Below are 19,566 nucleotides of genomic sequence, written 5' to 3' on the forward strand. Positions count from 1 at the left end.
ACAATATTGTGCGATTGTGATCAAGGCGTGATGAAGCAGATGAAATGGTGGCCAAACCAGAACTAATGGCCAGGAAGGTTCTACTGTATATTTTGTGGGACTTGAAAGAAGATTTCAGTATGGCCAAATACTTAATTCAGATATCTACTGTGAACAACTGGACAACTTGAGGCTAGCGATCGACCAGACACAGCCAGAATTGGCCAATAGAAGAGGTGTTGTGTTCCATCAGGACAACGCACATAACTGTAGCAACTCTCCAAAAACTTTGTTAGCTTGGCTCGGAAGTTTTAATGCATCCATCATATAGTCCAGACCTGGCACAAAGCGATTACCACCTTTTTCGCTTATTGCAAAACTTCCTGAGTGATGAGAAGTTGGTATAAAGAGAAGATTTTTAAAATCGATTACTTTAGTTTTTCGCTAATAAAGACCAAGACTTCGATGAGAGAGGTGTTATGAAGCTCCCTTTAAAGTGGCAACAAATTATACAGCAAAACGGTGCACATTTGACCAAAAATTGGACAATCCGGAAACATCTTAAATAAAGTTTTGAATTGTACGCAAAAATCGTGGATTTATTTACTCAACTCACAATAATATATAAATATAAGTACATTCTCTGTTGTGTCTTTGCCCGACCTTCCCTTCCAAGTTGTGGTGTGAGTCTTTAGGTTATTGCAAATTTTTAGGAGCCTATGGAGTTTTAGTTTTCATGAGAAGGTTTGACATTGCCTGCCGAAGGGCGGCCGCTATGAGAAAAAAGTCTTTACATCATTCGGTGTTTCACGCTTGTAGTATTTTTCGAGTCCGATCCTTCTCGAATCGAAGTCCCACACAAAACCATTTGGCTACAGTGGCCGCTAATAAGTATTTCGTCGAAGCTTTATTAGTAGGGGAGCAACAGTGAAGAGAACGAACTTGAGGCGAGGGAAGTGCGTTCAGTGGAAAAAGTGAGCTCGAAAGTTGTTCGTGTAAACATCTACAGCCTCATTCGGTTTGACAGGTGCACAATTATGTAGAGAACTGACACACTAGCAGGAAGCTTTCCGCAGAAAAAATAATCTCTGAATTACTCGTAGCGTGAAGTTTAGATATGCAGAAGACAGTTAAAGCGCTTTTCGTCTGCCTAGAGTTAGTTAGAATTTAGTTTCTGTTGAGCTTGGAAAAACGTGAATTTATTCACCAAAACGAGTATCTCACTAAAATGTGTGTTTGAAGAATCGATTTTGCGTGCCACGAGAGAGAAAGAGATAGGTACATACAATACTATGTGGGTCGAATCATATTCGACATTTGTGCTTCGGAAGACTAGCTCCCAAGGACTTCAAACTCATAGAGCTCGTCATAGCGGATCTTATCCACTTTACATTTTGCTGTTATTCCAAATTCATTCATGCTGTTATTCCACAAAAGTAATGAATTTCACTGCAGGTTATGCTTGTACATAAACACACACGAGTTAAGTAGCTAATTAGAGAAGCATTCCTGTTGATTTATGCACGAAAGTTTGGTTACATTCATTTAATTACATATTTGCCATAGAATATTTTTAGCGAAGCTTTCATTTTATTCAACGCGTAAAATATTGTGCATCACGGCACTCCATATGCTTGCACACATGTACTCGTAATTGTATTGGTGGGCGTAAGCCAAACATCATTAAATGAATATTCCCACGCAAACTTACACTCACAGATTTATATAGATATCCCTGCAAGAAATGGCGGCGGCAACATCAAAGTAATTTGATGATGTTTTCAGTAGAATTGATGCTGATTAATTAGAGGAGCAATTATTTTTTAGCAAATATGCGCGTATATGTACTTGCAGTAAAGAAAATACGTATGCAAATATTAGGTGAAGTAAGAAATTCTCCATGCATTTTCGCTTTATTTCGACAATGAAATTGAAATATTCACATACAACATTTCTTATCCTTATATTGGGTATGTTTTACTTGCTTAACCTTCCGTCAGGCGCAACTATCAGGCTGTGAGCTTCGGGCGCAATGTGCCTAAGTGACACACTTTTAAAAACACATAATAAAAGTATGATTACATAGTTTATACATATGTGAAATACAGAAGTGGCATTAAGGGATATGAATAAGAAATAAATCTAAATATTTTCATAAAAATCCGTTTATTTGACAAAAATTTATCAGTTACAAAAGATAGTCGTAAATTACGGTTGAAAATAAAAAGTTAAAAGAGTCAACCGAAAATAGTTTACAAAAAATGAAAGAATCCAATAAAAATTCAATTTGTTGTAAATATAATGATCAAGAAAACTAATTAATTAGAGGTACAATAAAAATATAAAACTCAAACAATCCTTTTATTGCGCTTGTTTTAGGTCTCTTCGGATAGAGTATTTTCGTCCTCTGGAGTATAACACCGTTCACACATCATATACGCATGGGATAAACAAAGTGGTGATTTACATTTCTTGCATACGTGATTCGTCAGTCTTCTCAAACCAGTTTCGTTAGTGCAAGTTGAGCATTGTCTTCGTTTAGGGGGCGGAGAAGGGCTTCGTTCATTTGGAAGTGAAGGTCGATATTTGTTTAACCTTATTTGAAGACTGAACGGTATTCCGTGGGTTTTCAAACTTCTTCTACGTAGCTCCTCGATTGTCAGTTCATGAGCCAACTTTTTCAAGAAAAGCCTTCTACGCAGTGGTTCTAAGTTATTACTGAGGTATATCACTTGAGAGTTAATACCAGCGACATTCAGCATTGTAAAAAAGATAACCATTGGCCAGCGTTTGATATTTCGTGATACATTGTACGTTGCACACATTTTATCTACAGTATCAACGCCACCTTTCGTTGAATTATAAAACGAGATGATTTCTGGTTTATTTTCCTTGGAATCGAGATCAATGTTCTTGTTGTCATGAAGAGTCGATACGAGAATAACATTCCTTTTAGAACGTGGAACATATGAAACCAAAGTTTTTCCGTCATTGAACCTAAACAAACTTGTGAATTGTTGTCTTCCCTTAGTAGCTACAAAGTAGGTGGCAATTGTCTTTTATTTTTTCTTACGGTTCCAACATAGGATAGTTTTTTTTGTTTCAGTTCGTCAACTAGATCCATATCAGTAAACCAGTTATCGCCTGTTTTATTGCGTCCAGTGCCAAAAAGAGGCTCAGACATTCTCAAAACTACGTCCCTTGGCCTGTTGCTAATAGAAAAGGGCCCCTCTGGTTGCCTTCCAGCATAGATTTCCATGTTGTATACGTAATTCATTTTCGCGTCGACGAGAGCAAAATACTTGATGCCATATTTATTTGGCTTAGATGGTATATACTGTCTAAAGGGACAGTTTCCACGAAAACCGGGTAGCATTTCGTCTATAGTCATATTTTCCCTAGGAATGTAACTATCTTGGCAACTTCTTATGAATTTCTCGAAAATGTCTCGAACTGGAGCGAGCCGATCCAGTTCTTTTCTTTCATCTCTTATACATTCGGCCAAATCTTTCAATCCCATCATCGTCTATTCCCCAAAGTTCTTCCAGATATTGACGATTCCCCCTATATGCTCCTGCAAGGTATAATAACCCAATAAAAGCTCGTATTTCTATACGGTCAGTGGGTGTAATGTCCCTTTCTCTAGAAAAATTGCTTCTAACGGTCTCAATGTTTTGGTTGGTGTTTTATGTTTAATATTTCGTCGGTAAAAATATCCAGGTAAGTGAGTAATTATGTTGTGAGGTCCTCTGCGTGCACTTCGCAGAGGTGGATTTTGATTCCACTTACTGATCTTATCTTCTCCTAAAAAAAAAATGTATGTCTCCAGAATTTTCATCATCTAGGTCGGTCTCATCATCCTGCTCTGTCTCGGAATTTTCACCCCGTTCTTCTACCTCGTCATCTAAATCAACATCGCTTTCCTCCCCAAATTCGTCTTCCATTGTGGGATCGTCGTCATCAGCCACCAGCAAATTTATAACTTCTTCCACTTCTTTCGACTCATTTAAATTGAAGTATCGACGAGACATTTCTGTCAAGAGTATAAAACAAATTAAAACATAAAACCTTTGTAACGAGTTTGGGCGCAATGTGCCCTGCAGGCCACATCAATAAATCAGGTTATTTTCAACTAACTATTAAATATTAATAAATTATTTAGTATTAAAAAGGGGCAGTAGTTAATTCGAAATCAGTAATTTTGAAAATACTTACTTTAAAAAATGTGATGAGTTAGGGCGCAATGAGCTTCTCCGATCAAACTGCGTATAACTTCACTTTGGGAAGGGAAAACACAAACTGAGTTGATTTGATATAAAGAGCACACCATAAGAAGCAGCTATTGAGCAAAAGAGTAGTAAACGGTAAAAAATAATAGAGTGAGACAAAAAAATGTGTGAGCTGTGCCTCACAGATCGGGTGCGCCCGACGGAGGGTTAACTTATGTTAATCGATGTGGCTTGTGCTTGAGGTTAGTTGCATAGAGTTGCCATCTTTTTAAATTATTTAAATCGTGACTAAAATATCATTGTGTGGGTATTACATGATTAGTAATGTTGGCATCTCTAATTTTAAATTTCAAGCGCACGCAATATTTAACGTACAGTTGTAAGCATCGTAAACTCGTTGTAAAAATTGGTGCCGAGGTGAAGGTTAGCAAAGTCGATACTAACAAGTACTACACCCTATACTAAACTGTATTGTTTTATATATATATATATATATTTTTAGTACATTTTTCTGCAAATTAGTTTATTTATAGACTTGATACACCGAAGAAAATTAAAAAAAATTTGATAATCTTCTGATTTTTTCAATATGGGAAATTTCGATGAAAAATTAAAAATATATTAAAAAAGAAATATCTTCTATTTTTCGATATTTCTTCTACACTGCATCGAAAAATTGTAAATAGAGCACTGACTTTCGGAAGAAAGTGATAATATCTTTAGGATTAAACGATTTTTGGTGAAAATTTGTACTCTCGATTAATTGTAACTTTATGAGGATGAAATAGCTTTAACAATTCTTTGACAATTTTAACCATTTCCTTTTCATTTGAGTAAACCCCCACATTCCGTTAAACTTAGCTCAAATAATTGTGCATACAGCAAATATACATCACGAAAATCAATGCTTGCAGTTTTAAATAGCGGTAAATATTTTTGCGACATATGTACAGTTCCTAGAAACCATACTCGTTTTGTTTAGGGCGTTCTTACATGGAGAGTCATGCACCAAAAACGCATTTAGGAGTACCGGTTGATACTAAAAAATTAATTGTAAAGTTAAAGCTAGAAGGAAAAAGCTACGGTGAGATATCAGCAACTGTTGACAGACCTCATGCCACCATTCAATTCGTCGTAAAAACGTTTGAAAAGAATGGAACGTTTATCATGGCAAAAGGGAGGGGACAAAAAAAAAATTTTTAATCAGTATACGGAGCGAATAATACAACGAATGGTTAAAGCTGACCCGAAAATTGGAGCACCTAAGATTGCAGCGAACCTTGAGGAAACTGGGAGACCAGTTGTGAACCCACAAACTATTGGGTGAGCTATGTAAAATTTGCTTTTTGAATCGGCTATAAAAAAAAAATTAATCAATATTTTTTCAAACTTTTTTTTTTATTTTGAAGATTAAACATTGTCATTTATGAATGAAAAATAATATCGTTGAAATGACTGCCACTACTGGCTTTACAGTAGGCCATTCGATCAACCGAATTTTTAAGCACATTTTCGATTGTTTGGGCTCCAATTTCATAAATGGCAACTTCGATTTCGTGTTTTAAATCATCAATCGTCTCTGGATGGTTCGCATAGCATTTAATCTTAACAGCTCCCCACAAAAAGTAGTCCAACTGGCTTAAATAACAGCTCCGAGGCGGGAAATTGATATCGGAATTTCGGCTGATTATTTGGTTTTCAAAAACGCTAGCCAAAAGTTCGAGTGTAACTTTGGCAGTGTGACAAGTTGCAACAAAAAATTTTAAAATTAATGTTGCGAATTTTTGCAAAGAATTTTTTTGTCAATGTAAATTTTTGGGCAAAACTTTGTAACAAAAAACACAAGTATTTAGCAAAAAAAAATTTATACAATAGATTTCATTAAAGTGAAATATCTTTGCTTTTTTTTGCCATTTCTACATTTTCTTTGGATCTCAGTTAGAATATGCTTTTTAAAATAATTGGTTGCCAAGTTTTTTGTGAAACAATTTTTATTTATTAAAAAAAAAATTATTGCTCAAAAATGTTAAAAAAAAAATATTTTTCCACAAAAAATTCTTTAAGTTTTTATTTTAATTTTTTTCTTTTTTCAAAAATGAAATACTACTAAAACTAAATTTTCCAAAAATTAAAAATAAACATTTTTTTTTTCAAAGAATTTTATACATTCTTATTTAAATTCTGTTATTTCAGAAAATTTTGTTTAAAAAATTGTTTCTAAATTTTTGGGCAAACGTTTTTTTGTCATTTCGAAAATTAAAAGAAAAAGTTCTTTAATAAAAATATGAAGAAAAACGTTACATTTCTCCAAAATACAAAAACAGGGTTTTCCAATAACAGGTGTTACAGGTATATGGATTGCGCTATCGAGAGATGATTAACGATTTTCTATGGCCGGAATTGGATGGTATTGATCTGGACAACGTTTATTTTCAACAAGACGGCGCTACGTGCTTCAAGCAACGAAACCATTGATCTTTCACGGGAAAAGTTTCCGGACTGCATTACCTCTCGAAGAGGTGATCACAATTGGCCTTGTGACTTTTTTTTTTGGGTCCACGTGAAAGAGAAGGTCTACGCCAACAGCGCAGGATCGATTTAAGATCTCAAAGATGGAATTCGTGAGGCTATCGAGGACATAGGGCAGCCACTTTGCGGTTTCGTTATGGAAAGTTTCATGAAAAGGATATTGTCCTGTAAGCTGGTCGTGGTGGTCATTCGCCTGATGTTATATTCCACTATTAACGGTATTCCTTCCTGTTTATAATGAAATAAACATCCGAGTATTTAAAATAAAAAATAGCATTTCCCTTTGAATATCAAAATAACTCCTCTGTTTGGAAAACCCTGCATAAATTTCGTTGTAGATTTCTTTAAAATGAAACAAAATATCTTAGTTTTTGTTAACATTTTTATAAATGTTTTTTTTTTTTATTTTTTAGTTGGAACATACATTTCAAAATACTTTTTTACAAAATTTTTGGGTAAAAAATTATTTTTGCCATTTTGAAAATATAAAAGCAAATGTTTACCAAAAATTTTTAATTAAAAAATAATATTTTTGCAAGAAAATTTACGAATTTTTTCATGATTTTCGAAAATGAAAAATCTTTTTTTTTAACTAAAACAAAAATACGTATTTTCCAAAAAATATTATAATTTTTTTTTTTAATTTTTTAATTAGCAAATATTAAAAAAACTGTTTTAAATTTTTAGCAAACATGTTTTTTTATTATTTCGAAAATAAAAAATATGTTGAACAAAAATTAAAAAAAAAATATATATTTCTAAACAAAGTTTTATAATTTCCGGTGCAGATGTCTTTAAAGTGAAATATAACTGTTTTTTTTAGCATCTTTATAGACTTTTTTATATATTTTAGTTATATATACAGTTTTTCAGTTAGTTTTTAAAATAATTGTTTGCAGAATTTTTGGACATAAATGTTTTTGCACCATTTGGAAATTAAAAAAAAGACCCTTTTAATAAAAAATAATATATTTGGAAAAAAAATTTACAAATTTTTATCTAAAAAAATCTATTTTTTTATTTAAAAAAAGTATAAATTTGTTTTTAATTTTTTCTATAATTTTCAAACATAACAAAGGATAAATTTTCTTCCAAACAATTTTATAAATTTTTATTTAATATTTTATAGTTAGAAAATAGTTAAAAAAAATTCTTTCCAAAATTGTTGGGCAAACAGATTTGCTTGCCATTTTGAAAATAAAAAAAAAATGTTTAACAAAAGTTTTACATAAAAAATAATATTTTTCCAAGCCCAATTTTATAAATTCCGGTGTAGATATCTTTAAACTGAAATATCTTTGTGGCTTTTTAATATTTTTGTAAACTGTTTTTTTATAATTTTTTGTTAAAATATACTTTTTTGAAATAATTGTTTGGAAAATTTTTTTGCAAAAATTTTTGGTCGCCATTTTCAAAACTATTATAAAAAAAAAGTTAACAAAACTTTTTAATGGAAAATAACATATTTCTAAGAAACATTTGCAAATTTTTATCTAAAAAAATTTTTTTTTTTTATAAAAAAAAATAAGTTTAAAAACAGTATAAACTTTACATTTACAATTTTTTATCTTAAAAAAATTATTTTTCTTATTTAAAAAAAACTATAAATTTTTATTTAAATTGTTTTTATTACTTTCAAACATAACAAAGGATAAATTTTCTTCCAAACAATTTTATAAATTTTTATTTAAAATTCTAGTAATAGTTTAAAAAAATATTATTTTTAGGCAAACATATTTGTTTTCCATTTTAAAAATTAAAAAAAAAATAATTTCCTCAAAATTTGGTTTTAATATAAACTGATTTTTCCGAAAAAAATGTATAAATTTTTATTATTTATTATCAAATAAATATTTCTAAAATTAAAAAAAAATGTAATTTTTTAAAACCGAATTTATAAATTTAATTTTGATCACAAAAATATTTCCAACAGCTTTGAAAAAACAAAAATGTTTTTCCAAAAAGTGTCTATAAATTATTACTTGATTTGTTTTTATCTTCTTCGTAAATGTAAACGGTTTTAAAATCAATCATTTCTTTCCAAACCATTTTTAGAAATAATATTTTTCATTGCTTGCAAAATTGTTGGGAATAAAACATATTTTTTTCATTTTCAAATATTAAACAGAAATCTTTTTTTCATAAGTTTTGAACAAAACGGAATGTTTGTTCCCACAAAAAAATAGTCCTTTTTTTCTTAATTGCTTATTGTTAAGTTGTGAACAAAAATAATTGTGGTAAATATATTTAATAAAAAGGAATAATAATTTATAACAAGTTAAAGAGAACCGAAGACATTCCATTTTAAAGAACTGTACACCCAACTTTTAACCTAAATCGCAAAACTATACATTTTTGTTTTTAATTTTTAATTAATTTCCTTACTTCTTTTTATAGCAATTTTCGGAAAAATTTACGACAATGTCCAAATACTTTGAACATTTGATGTGGAATCGCACAATGGAAAGGTCGGATTTTTAACTTTAGTCTGTTGCTAACCAAAGTCAGTTTATGCGCCAAAAAGAAGGCGCAACTTGGCATACAGCGTGCTTAGCAAACGATTTATTGGAAAAGTAATAAAAATAGTACTGGCCGAATGGACCATGTAACTCGTAACCGCGGTGCATATATGCCAAATCTGTCATATCATATATTCATATTCAAAATATGAATGCCGTGAAATTATCTTCCAGATTATAATAAAAAAATGCATTCGAACAATTTGCTTATTTTTGTATTATGCATATTTTTTCCTGTAGGTATCTTTCTTCATACACACATATGCATTTACCTACCCATACCAACTATTGTGCCGTTTATTATACTCAATTTGGAAAATGTATGAAACTACAAACCATAAATCCATCGAGGGCAACACAAAAAAGACTGAAATTTTTCGCAGTTGTTGCATTAATAAAATTACGCCAAAGTATTTTTCGGTTTTGTTGGTTCCCTTTGAATTCATTTGCACCATATCTGTTTTATTAGCCAACATATTTGCTCATCTAATTTAGTTAAGTTAGAATGATATGAATTAATTTTTTACTACATTTATTCGTAATCCAATAAGCGAAAATAATATTCACAACTAATTACTGCCAATTTGCTTGGCTTACTTTGATTTTGATGCTTGGCAAATATTTTGTATAGGCAGCTTTAACCTCCTAATTCATTTGAGCGTTAATTTTGTATCGATTACCAGCTAGTCGCTTGTTAACACAGTTTGTCTATGTATGTCTTTTCAGTCAATTTTGTACTGAATACATGCGCAGGTAAACCTACTAAGTATATTTAGTTCATATTATAATGGGCGCATTATAGGTGTTTTTTGAGGCGGACAATTTTAAATGGGCAACACTATTTTCTGTGACAGCTAATTTGATATCGGGCCGAGTGTATCGATCAGTACAAGAACATCTAAATCGAAGTGACACAGCAAGTAACAGGTGGCGCTAAAGTAATCCTCCTATCAGAAAATGCTATAAATTTTGCGATTGGCCCCTAATGTCAGTTCTGTTTTGACATTTGTGTAGTAAACACATGCGATATACACGTTAATAAACAATGTTACGCTACACTGCTCCAGAACGCGGAATATTGCTGACTATTTATTTGACCAATAATCGGTCGGTGACTTTGGCACAACGTGAATTTCGTCGCAGATTTCCTCGCCGTCCAACGCCTACTGGTGAAACACTGCGACGTTTAGCCGCTCGCCTCGAAGAGACTGGCGCAACACGAGATGCTGCCAGGCGTGGCAGACCCCGGAGTAGCCGTTCTGCAGAGAATATTGCTGCTGTAGCCGAGGATGTCATGGAAGCGTCGTCGATATCGACCAGACGACGTGCCACGCAAATGGGTATCAGTCGACGGTCTTTACAGCGAATTTTGGTACAAGATTTGAAGATGTTTCCGTACAAAGTCCAGACGGTGCATCAGCTGTTAGCTGCTGACCGCCAATCGCGTCTAACAATCGCTCAAGCCATACTTAATCACCACCAAGAGGAGGATGATTTTTCATCAAAAATAATCATGAGTGATGAGGCTCATTTCCATCTTAGCGGGTACGTAAATAAGCGTAAATTACACTTCTGGGGCACTGAAAACCCGCGTGTAACCCACGAAGAGCCATTACACCCGCTCAAAGTCACTGGTGTGATGTTTTCGCTGGAGGAGTCATCGGACCTTTTTTCTTCAAAGACGTCGCGGGCCAAACGGTTACTGTGAATGGTGAGCGCTACAGAGCAATGATCAACGAGTTCTTTTTGCCGCAACTTGATGAATTGGGATTGGAAAAGATGTGGTTCCAACAGGACGGTGCAACGGCAGACACTGCATGTGTCACAACCGATATGCTGAAGGATGCATTTCCCGGGCGCCTAATCTCCCGTTTTGGCGATTTGCACTGGCCAGCAAGATCGCCTGATTTGACCGCTCCAGACTTCTTTTTTTGGGGCTTTTTGGAATCGCGGGTTTATGTCAACAAGCCTCAGACTCTTGCAGCTCTTAAAGACAATATCCGTCAAGAATGTGAGGACCTACCGGAAGTTTTGGCCAAAGTGATGGAAAATGCCATAAAAATGGTTCAAATGGCAATCAACTGTGGCGGCGGCCTTTCACATGACATCATATTCTCGACTTGATGTAAAAAAAATTAAAAGACCAAATAAAAATAATCCACAAGAAGAATCAAAGTTTTTTATTTTTTTTTAAATTACAGCCAAAAAACATCGCAAGGTTACTTTTGCGCCACCTTGTACATTAAGGCTAATTAAAACTTTTACTCTACTTTGCTTCAGCGACTGAGGTATTTTACTGGAAATTATAAAAACGTTCCTGGAAACAAGTCCTTAAAATGGATTCACAGTCTTTTTATTTCTAATTTTAGTTTTTAATCCGATCCGATCTGACACAGTAAATCCATTGTTTCACCGGCTGTATGGCAAGTAGCGCCATTTTGTTGGAACGTTTGTTGGAATGTTGTGGAAATCAAGAGCTTCAATTTGTGGCCTAGTTTGTGCATTCGTCATTCACTATTACATTGACGCCAGTCTCGTCTTTGGAGAAATATTGGCCGATGGCCGATGATTCCTTCAGCCCATAGGCCGCACCAAACGGTTGTTTTCAATGGATTTAATGGTTGTTCTTGATGGCTTCGGGTTGCTGCTCAGCACAAATATTGCAATTTTTTGCTTACTGATGAAAAATGGGCCTCATCGCTAAGTTCTCATCGTTGGTGCGGGATGCGCACTTTTCACAGAGCGTCGATTTTCGTAATAGAATTGTACATTGTTGAGGCGTAATTCTTGAGAATGGACTTGAAACTAGATAAGCACTTTCAACATGAAAAGGAAAAGGTGTGCGTCAATAATTGTCCGGCTAAACTGAAAACCATTGAATTGGTGTTCTTTCCACCGAATATGACCTCCAAATTACAACTATTTTAGCAAGGTGACATTCAAAATATGAAGTGTCACTATCGTAGCAGGTGTCGTAAAAGAATCCCTAAGGCGTATAGAGGAAAACAAAAGCCACGATGTTACACTTACTTGTCCAAAATGGACGGATGTGCGAGAAAAAGACAGGGAAAGATATACTGGGTAAAAATATACCAGGGCACAAAGGAACAGAGGGAAATGAAAGAGTTGACGACCTTGCTAAGGCAGCCACGGGGTTGCGTAGGATAAGTACGACGAACATATATCCCTCACTCTCAGTTTTGAATGCGGAACTAGACGAGGAACTAACTCTGAAAGTACTGTCTATATAGAAGCCTCGACCTCCCACAGGATTGCAAAGTCATGCTACGAACTTGCGACATGAAAACAACCAACTATATTCTATCACTCCAAGGAAGGAATGTAACCTATTGGTAGGTGTATTGACGGGGTAATGTCTCTCTTCATATCACGCAGCTAAAATGAGATTGGTCCAGAACGACGCATGTAACTTAGGCGAAGAGGAAAGGCGTACGTTAGAACATCTCGTTTGCCACAGCCCTGCTCTAAGCATTCATTACAACTCGTCAAGACGTATATCACGAACTATCTTGAGCCCGACTCCTACATCACTGGTAACACTATGGACTCTTGTGGTCTATGTGTGATCTATTTAGATCAGCCAGATGTACCTGGTCTAACCTACATTTATTGATAACATCAATCATATAAGAAGAAACTTGGAATATGGACGTTAGTAGATAAGTCAACTTCTTCTTCTTCTTAATTGGCGCGATAACCGCTTACGCGATAACCGCTTACGCGATAACCGCTTACGCGATGCTGGCCGAGTTTAACAAAGCGCGCCAGTCGTTTCATTCTCGTGCTAACCGGCACCAATTCAAGCCAAGTCCTTCTCTACCTGATCTCTCTAACGCAGAGGAGGCCTTCCTTTTCCTCAGAGACGAATCATTTGTATCCATTCGGACGACATGACCCAGCCAACGTATTCGCTGGATCTTTATTCGCTGCGCTATGTCGTCGTAAAGCTCATACAGCTCATCGTTCCAATCGCTATATTCGCCGTTGCCAACGTGCAAAGGTCCAAAAATTTGCTCAGAATCTTTCTCTCAAACACTCCAAGCGTCACTTCATCGGATGTTGTCATCGTCCAAGTTTCTGTGCCATACGTTAGGACGGGAGCCTTGTAGAGTGTTAGTTTTGTTCGTCGAGAGAGGACTTTACTGCTGAGTTGCTTAAGTTGCCAAAGTAACACTTGTTGGCAAAAGAGATTCTATGTTGGATTTGCAGGCTGACATTATTATAGGGGTTAATATTGGTTTCTAAATATACGAAGTCTTTTACAACCTCGGAATTATAACTGTCAACAGTGACGTGGGTGCCGATACGCGAGTGCGCCGACTGTTTGTGTGAAGACAGGAGGTACTCCGCTTTGTCCTCGTTCACCACCAGACCCATTCGCTTTGCCTCTTTATCTAGTTTGGAGAAGGCGGAACTAAGAGCGCGGTTGTTAAGGCCGATGATGTCAATATCATCGCCATACGCCAACAATTGTACGCTCTTATAAAATGTTGTGCCTGAGCGATTAAGTTCTGCGGCTCGTGCGAAGAAGGTTAAAGAAGTCACACGACAGCGAGTCACCCTGTCTGCAACCTTGTTTGATATCAAACGGCTCGGAGAGGCCCTTACCAATTGTGACGGCGCTGCTGGTGTTGAGCAGCGTCATCTTGCATAGGCGTATTAATTTTGCGGGGATACCAAATTCAGACATCGCGGCATACAGGAAACTCCTTGTCGTACTGTCGAATGCAGCTTTGAAGCCAACGAAAAGATGGTGTGTGTTGATTCTACTTTCATGGGTCTTTTCCAAGATTTGGCGTATTGTGAATATTTGGTCGATGGTAGACTTTCCAGGTCTGAAGCCACACTGATAAGGTCCAATCAGTTGGTTGACGGTGAGCTTCAGCCTTTCACTCAACCCGCTCGCTAGAACCTTATGGGCGATATTTAGAAGACTAGTCCCGCGGTAATTGGCGCAAATTGCAGGATCGCCCTTCTTATGGATTGGGCAGAGCACACTTAAATTCCAATCGGCAGGCATGCTTTCATCCAATCACAGTTTGCATAGAAGCTAATGCATGCACCTTACCAGCTCCTCGCCGCCATGTTTAAATAGCTCAGCCGGCACTCCGTCGGCGCCCGTGGCTTTGTTGTTCTTTAGCCGTGATATTGCTATTCTCACCTCGTCATGGTCGGGTAGCGAAACAACAATTTCTTCGTCAACGATTGTGGTATTGTGATCTTCACATTCTCTGTGACATGCGCAGCAATCACTGTTCAACAGGTTCGAGAAGTGTTCCCTCCATAATTTAAGATTGATCTGTATGTCAGGCACCAGATCGCCGTCTTTGTCAACTGCTGCGTCAAAAAAGGTGGCCTAGGTGAGTGTTCTGCTAGGACGAAAAGGATGGCTTACCTTTAATTTTATTTAATGAATGATGAAGATAAGGAAGTGATGAATGCCGCTTACGAGGCATAGCTAAGAGTAAATGCCTTGTGGATAAACCTCAATCGAAGAGGTGTTGGAAGGCAACATTACTAAAGTTATTCATGAGATACCAGATACCGACCGAAGTCCTCCAGCGAGTCATTCAAAATTTGTTTTTACGTATGGCCGAATTACGGCGCAGTTATTATCTTTCAATAAATGTCATGAATTTTCCTTGTTTTATTTTAATTTGAAATTAATGATAACCTTTCATAAATAAAACTGAAATTTTCATCATTCAACAAAACAGTTTGCCAGAGGTCAATGAACGTCACTGAAAAGAAACGTCGACTTGTTTACCATACTATTGTACTAAGCGCAGCTCCACAATTTTAAAGCAGACAAAAATAATAAAAGCAACAAAAAAATACCGCACGATACATTATTCAAAAACTCGCTTTCATATTCGCATTTCTTTATAGATTATTTTAACATAAATGCATAGCTTAAATTCGCAATGAAATATGATGCAGTGTCAAGTCATTGAATTGTAAAGCGAATAAATTCAGTAGTAAAGCGTTTAGCGACACTCCCTTTCCCAAACAATAAACCCATAAAAGAACAGCTGTACTGTGTGCGAACACCTGCACATACATAAATCCCCACACAGTCAGATAAGCAGACAGTCGTTTGGTTAACGCAATTAAAACACAAAAGCTGCAAATGAAATGAAATAAATGAATTTTTGTTACCCTGCTCGCTTGCCCTCGTGCAACTCATTCCCTGGCTGGCGCAGCTTTGAAACCCTTAATTTTGTGGTAGTAGTTGACTGTTTGTATGTATGTATGTTCTGTGGCGTCGCTGTTGCTTTAGCGTTTAAAATTATGCACATCTCTGTGTGCATTCTTAGGGTTATGAGTGTAGTGGTAAAAGTTGGAATCCATTTGTTTACCTACATACAAATTCGTATTTATGGTAATGGCCCTGTTGGAAAAATTTGAGCTAGCGAAAAAAACGATGCAGCGATACATGATTATTCAAATTTTGTACACAATTATAATTATTATTTTTTTTAATAAGTGACTTCATTTATTGGATCGATAGTAGTAAGCGTATAAATCTTAGGGCCGTTTACTCAACTAACTTCTAACCCTAAAGGCCACTTTATCGGGTGGTAAACACATTTTTGTTCCTTCAAGCTATCATTAAACTATCCGGCTGATATAAATATATTTATAATATTTAAAGACCAGTTGATATTTATTTTTATTTTATTTATTTATTTATTCCACGCACACGGCCAGAGAGGCCATGGCGATACTGCGTGTTTTCTTCCCTAATAAACTGATAAGCCGTTTGGTAACATATCCTGGCCATCCAGGTCGCCCGATTTTAACTCTATGAACTTTTTTCTGTGGGCCTACCTCAAAAGTAAAGTCTGTGAGACCACGGAAAAAAAATCTTTCGCGAAGCTAATGACATCCCGACCTCATTTCCCCAGCGAGTGGTACGGAGTTCGCAGGCCGGATGCGTATACGTAAAGGCTAACAATTACAGGAAATAATTCTCAAACCTAAAATTCAAAAAGAACGTAGGTTCAAATCTCGGTGAAATCCAGAAATGAAGAAATAGTTTTGTCTAATAGCGGTCGCCCCTCGGCAGGCAATGATTGTCACTCCATTTGTGGAACAACATCAAGACGCACGCCACAAATAGGAAGCGGAGCTCGGCCAAACACCCAAAAAGAGTGTACGCGCCAATTATACTTTGTTTCTCCTTGTTCACTCCTCTCGAGAGCATAGGGCCTTGACAAGACTTTTCCATCAAACACGGTTCTGAGCTGTGGTTTTTGCACCGTCCCAAGAGATGTCGGCATCTGCTAGTTCGCGCAACATCGACCTTCTCCAAGTGTTTTTCGGTCGACCTTCTACAGATGATGCGGAGGCATTTGTGAAGGATTGTAGCCTCTGTGTGATGGTATTAGAGACCAGCCATGTTTCGCTTCCATACAACAATACGAGCCGAATATTCATAGTTTAGTGCGCCTGGAGATTTGCGAACTCCCCCACACTGTATGCATTCGCCCGAATGCCGCCCTTGCTTCGTTTAGGCTGCAGTTGACATCTTCATCTGCTCTACCATATGCCGTGTTGATGCAGCCGGGATAGCAGAAGCTTTCGACAAATTCCACCGGGCATCCGTCAACTAATATCTGCCTTGCGTTATTGTGGTTAACTCTCATGGCCTTGGTCCTGGCGAAGTTGACCTCCGGTCTGACAGTGCATGCTAGCGCTACTAGTTTGTCCGCCTTTGCTTGCATGTCAGAGAGTTTGTAAGAGAGGAGGCAGATGTCATCGACACCAATTATATACAGGGTGCGCCATCTCGAGCTTCGGTAATGAAGTATTGAATAACTTTGCTATCCATTGTCAGAAGGACTTGAGAAAAAATTTACAATTTTAAAAAAACAGTACAATTTTAACGATGAATAACTTTACACCTAAAGAACGCGCGGAAATTGTGACCATGTATTTGGAAAATGGTCGTTCAATTGTGCTTGCTCAACGTGCATACCGTCGAATATACCGCGGTCGTAAAGTGCCTTCTGATAACACCATACGGAGTGAACAAACAAAATTGTCGATTCTGGGGCACAGACAATCCTCACATTATCCACGAGAAGCCACTGCATAACCAGAAAGTCACTGTTTGGGCCGGCGGTAGCGCTAAAACCATCATCGGACCATTTTTCTTTCGTGAAGGCGAAACCGTCGATGGGGACCGTTATCGGTGGATTTTGGCGCAGTATGTGATTCCAGAAATGCGCAAAAAAATTTATTGAACTTCTGGTTTACTTCTGGTTAAAAACGGTGCTGGTCACTAATTAGGAGCGTTTCAGCTAAGAAATGTTCAACCACCTCAACAACAACAACAACTGGTTTCAACAAGACGGCGTCCCATGCCACACGGCGATCAAAACGATGAACTTTTTGAAGCTAAATTTCCCTGGCCGGTTGATGTCGAAAGGTGGCGATGTTGAGTGGCCTCCAAGATCGCCGGATTTGACGCCGCCGGATTTTTTTTTGTGGGGCTATTTAAAAAGTAGAGTATACGCCAACAAGCCCACTACATTGCAAGCGCTCAGGACCAACATTAAATCTGAAATAGAGGCAATATCACCCGAAATGCTAGCAAAAGTAATGGAAAATTCCAAAAAAGAGCACAATATTGTGTGGCTCGTACAGGTGGTCATTTGTTGGATGTTGTGCTCTAAGTGCAGTTGAAACAGATTGTAAAGGACAAAATCAAATAAAAAAACACCAACAAACATACAATTTTGCTAGTTGCTAAAGTTATTCAATATTTCCATACGGAAGCTCGAGATGGCGCACCCTGTATAGACATGAATATCACAGTGATTAATTTCCTCGGGATGATCATAAGTAAGGGAGATGAAACAAACTATTTGATTGTATTTACTCATTACTTGCGTTAAACCAACTGCAATTAAAAAATAAGTGTACATTTCATAATGTTCGTTGTCACTATTAATTTGGCGTATTCACTTCTTATAAGTTCTACGTATTCTTCAAAATATGATCGGTTAATTGTGAGCTTGCGAAGAAACTTGTGCGCAAAAAGCAATAACAAAGCGAAAACTATAAACTGTCCTAAAAGTATGGTAAGTTACCATATTAATACATTGAATAAAACCTTGTCGGTGGAACGAAGGCCTGCCAATGCAAGACGAAAGGGACTTGCGCCTGAAACAAAGTCCAAAGAATGGTATCATTATTTTGAAAAAAACTGACGATTCACTTCGAAATGCTGCAAAACAGGCCCATATGCCGGAAGGATACGTCCAAGAAGTGTGAAAAAGTGAAGGCTTACGATCATGTAAACGGATTGTAAGATCCAATGAAAATGATAAATAAAATTGGAAATTACATATTAAAATTATATACTTAAAATATTCATAAATGTGGCCGGATGGTTATGGGGCATGAAACATATCATACGTCACAGCAGACTTTAAACAACTTCAGCACGCCGAGTTGTATACTGCAACGAAGGTAGGAAGAGTTCCAGGTATCTTTAAGCTAAAGCTCTAAAAAATGTTTGGTTTGCCAAACCATCTGCCAGTGTGATATGAAAAGGAAAAATTTCATTACCACAGACACTATAAGTCAACAAATTCATATGAAGGAGTGTTTATAAAAACGTTTGCTCTCGTTCATAGAAAACCGTCAAGGCTCAGTTCTGTTGTAGTCCGATCTTGCATCGCATCATAATTGTCGTCTTGCTAGAAACTGGTATGAAAATCATGGGGTAAATATTGTTAAAAAGAACCGCAACCCACCAAAATGTCCACAATTGCGACCTATTGGAAAATATTGGGCAAGTGTTAAAAAAAAATTGATAAAAATGAAAAAAGAAATTAAAAATTAGTATCAGTTTTAAATGACTTGGCAGAGTCCATCGCCTAATGAGAGGAGTAAAATCTAAATTGCACCAATTTATTAATAACAAAGATAACGGATATAGGTTTTTTGCTTAAATGTAGAAAAATATAATAGAAATTGCTTTAATATTCTATATAAATTTGATGTTATAACGATTTTCGCCCGATCAATATTTTTGTTATCCATTCTTTATCCTTTGTTTTTTTTTTTTTTTATTTTCTTTTTTTTTTTTTTAATATTTTTCTTTTTAAAGGGTGGTTAAATTTCAAGGGCCGTTATTGAATGTAAACCACACCTAAACGTCAAGCTTTTTCTGCATTTCATTTGACATTTTTCAATTTCAGACAAATTCAATTACAATAATGGAAAGATACACAATGAAGAAACGCGTTAAAGTTATTCAGGCTTATTATGAAAAC

Source organism: Anastrepha obliqua, chromosome 1 (assembly GCF_027943255.1).
Source record: "Anastrepha obliqua isolate idAnaObli1 chromosome 1, idAnaObli1_1.0, whole genome shotgun sequence".
In the NCBI taxonomy this organism is placed as follows: Eukaryota; Metazoa; Arthropoda; class Insecta; order Diptera; family Tephritidae; genus Anastrepha; species Anastrepha obliqua.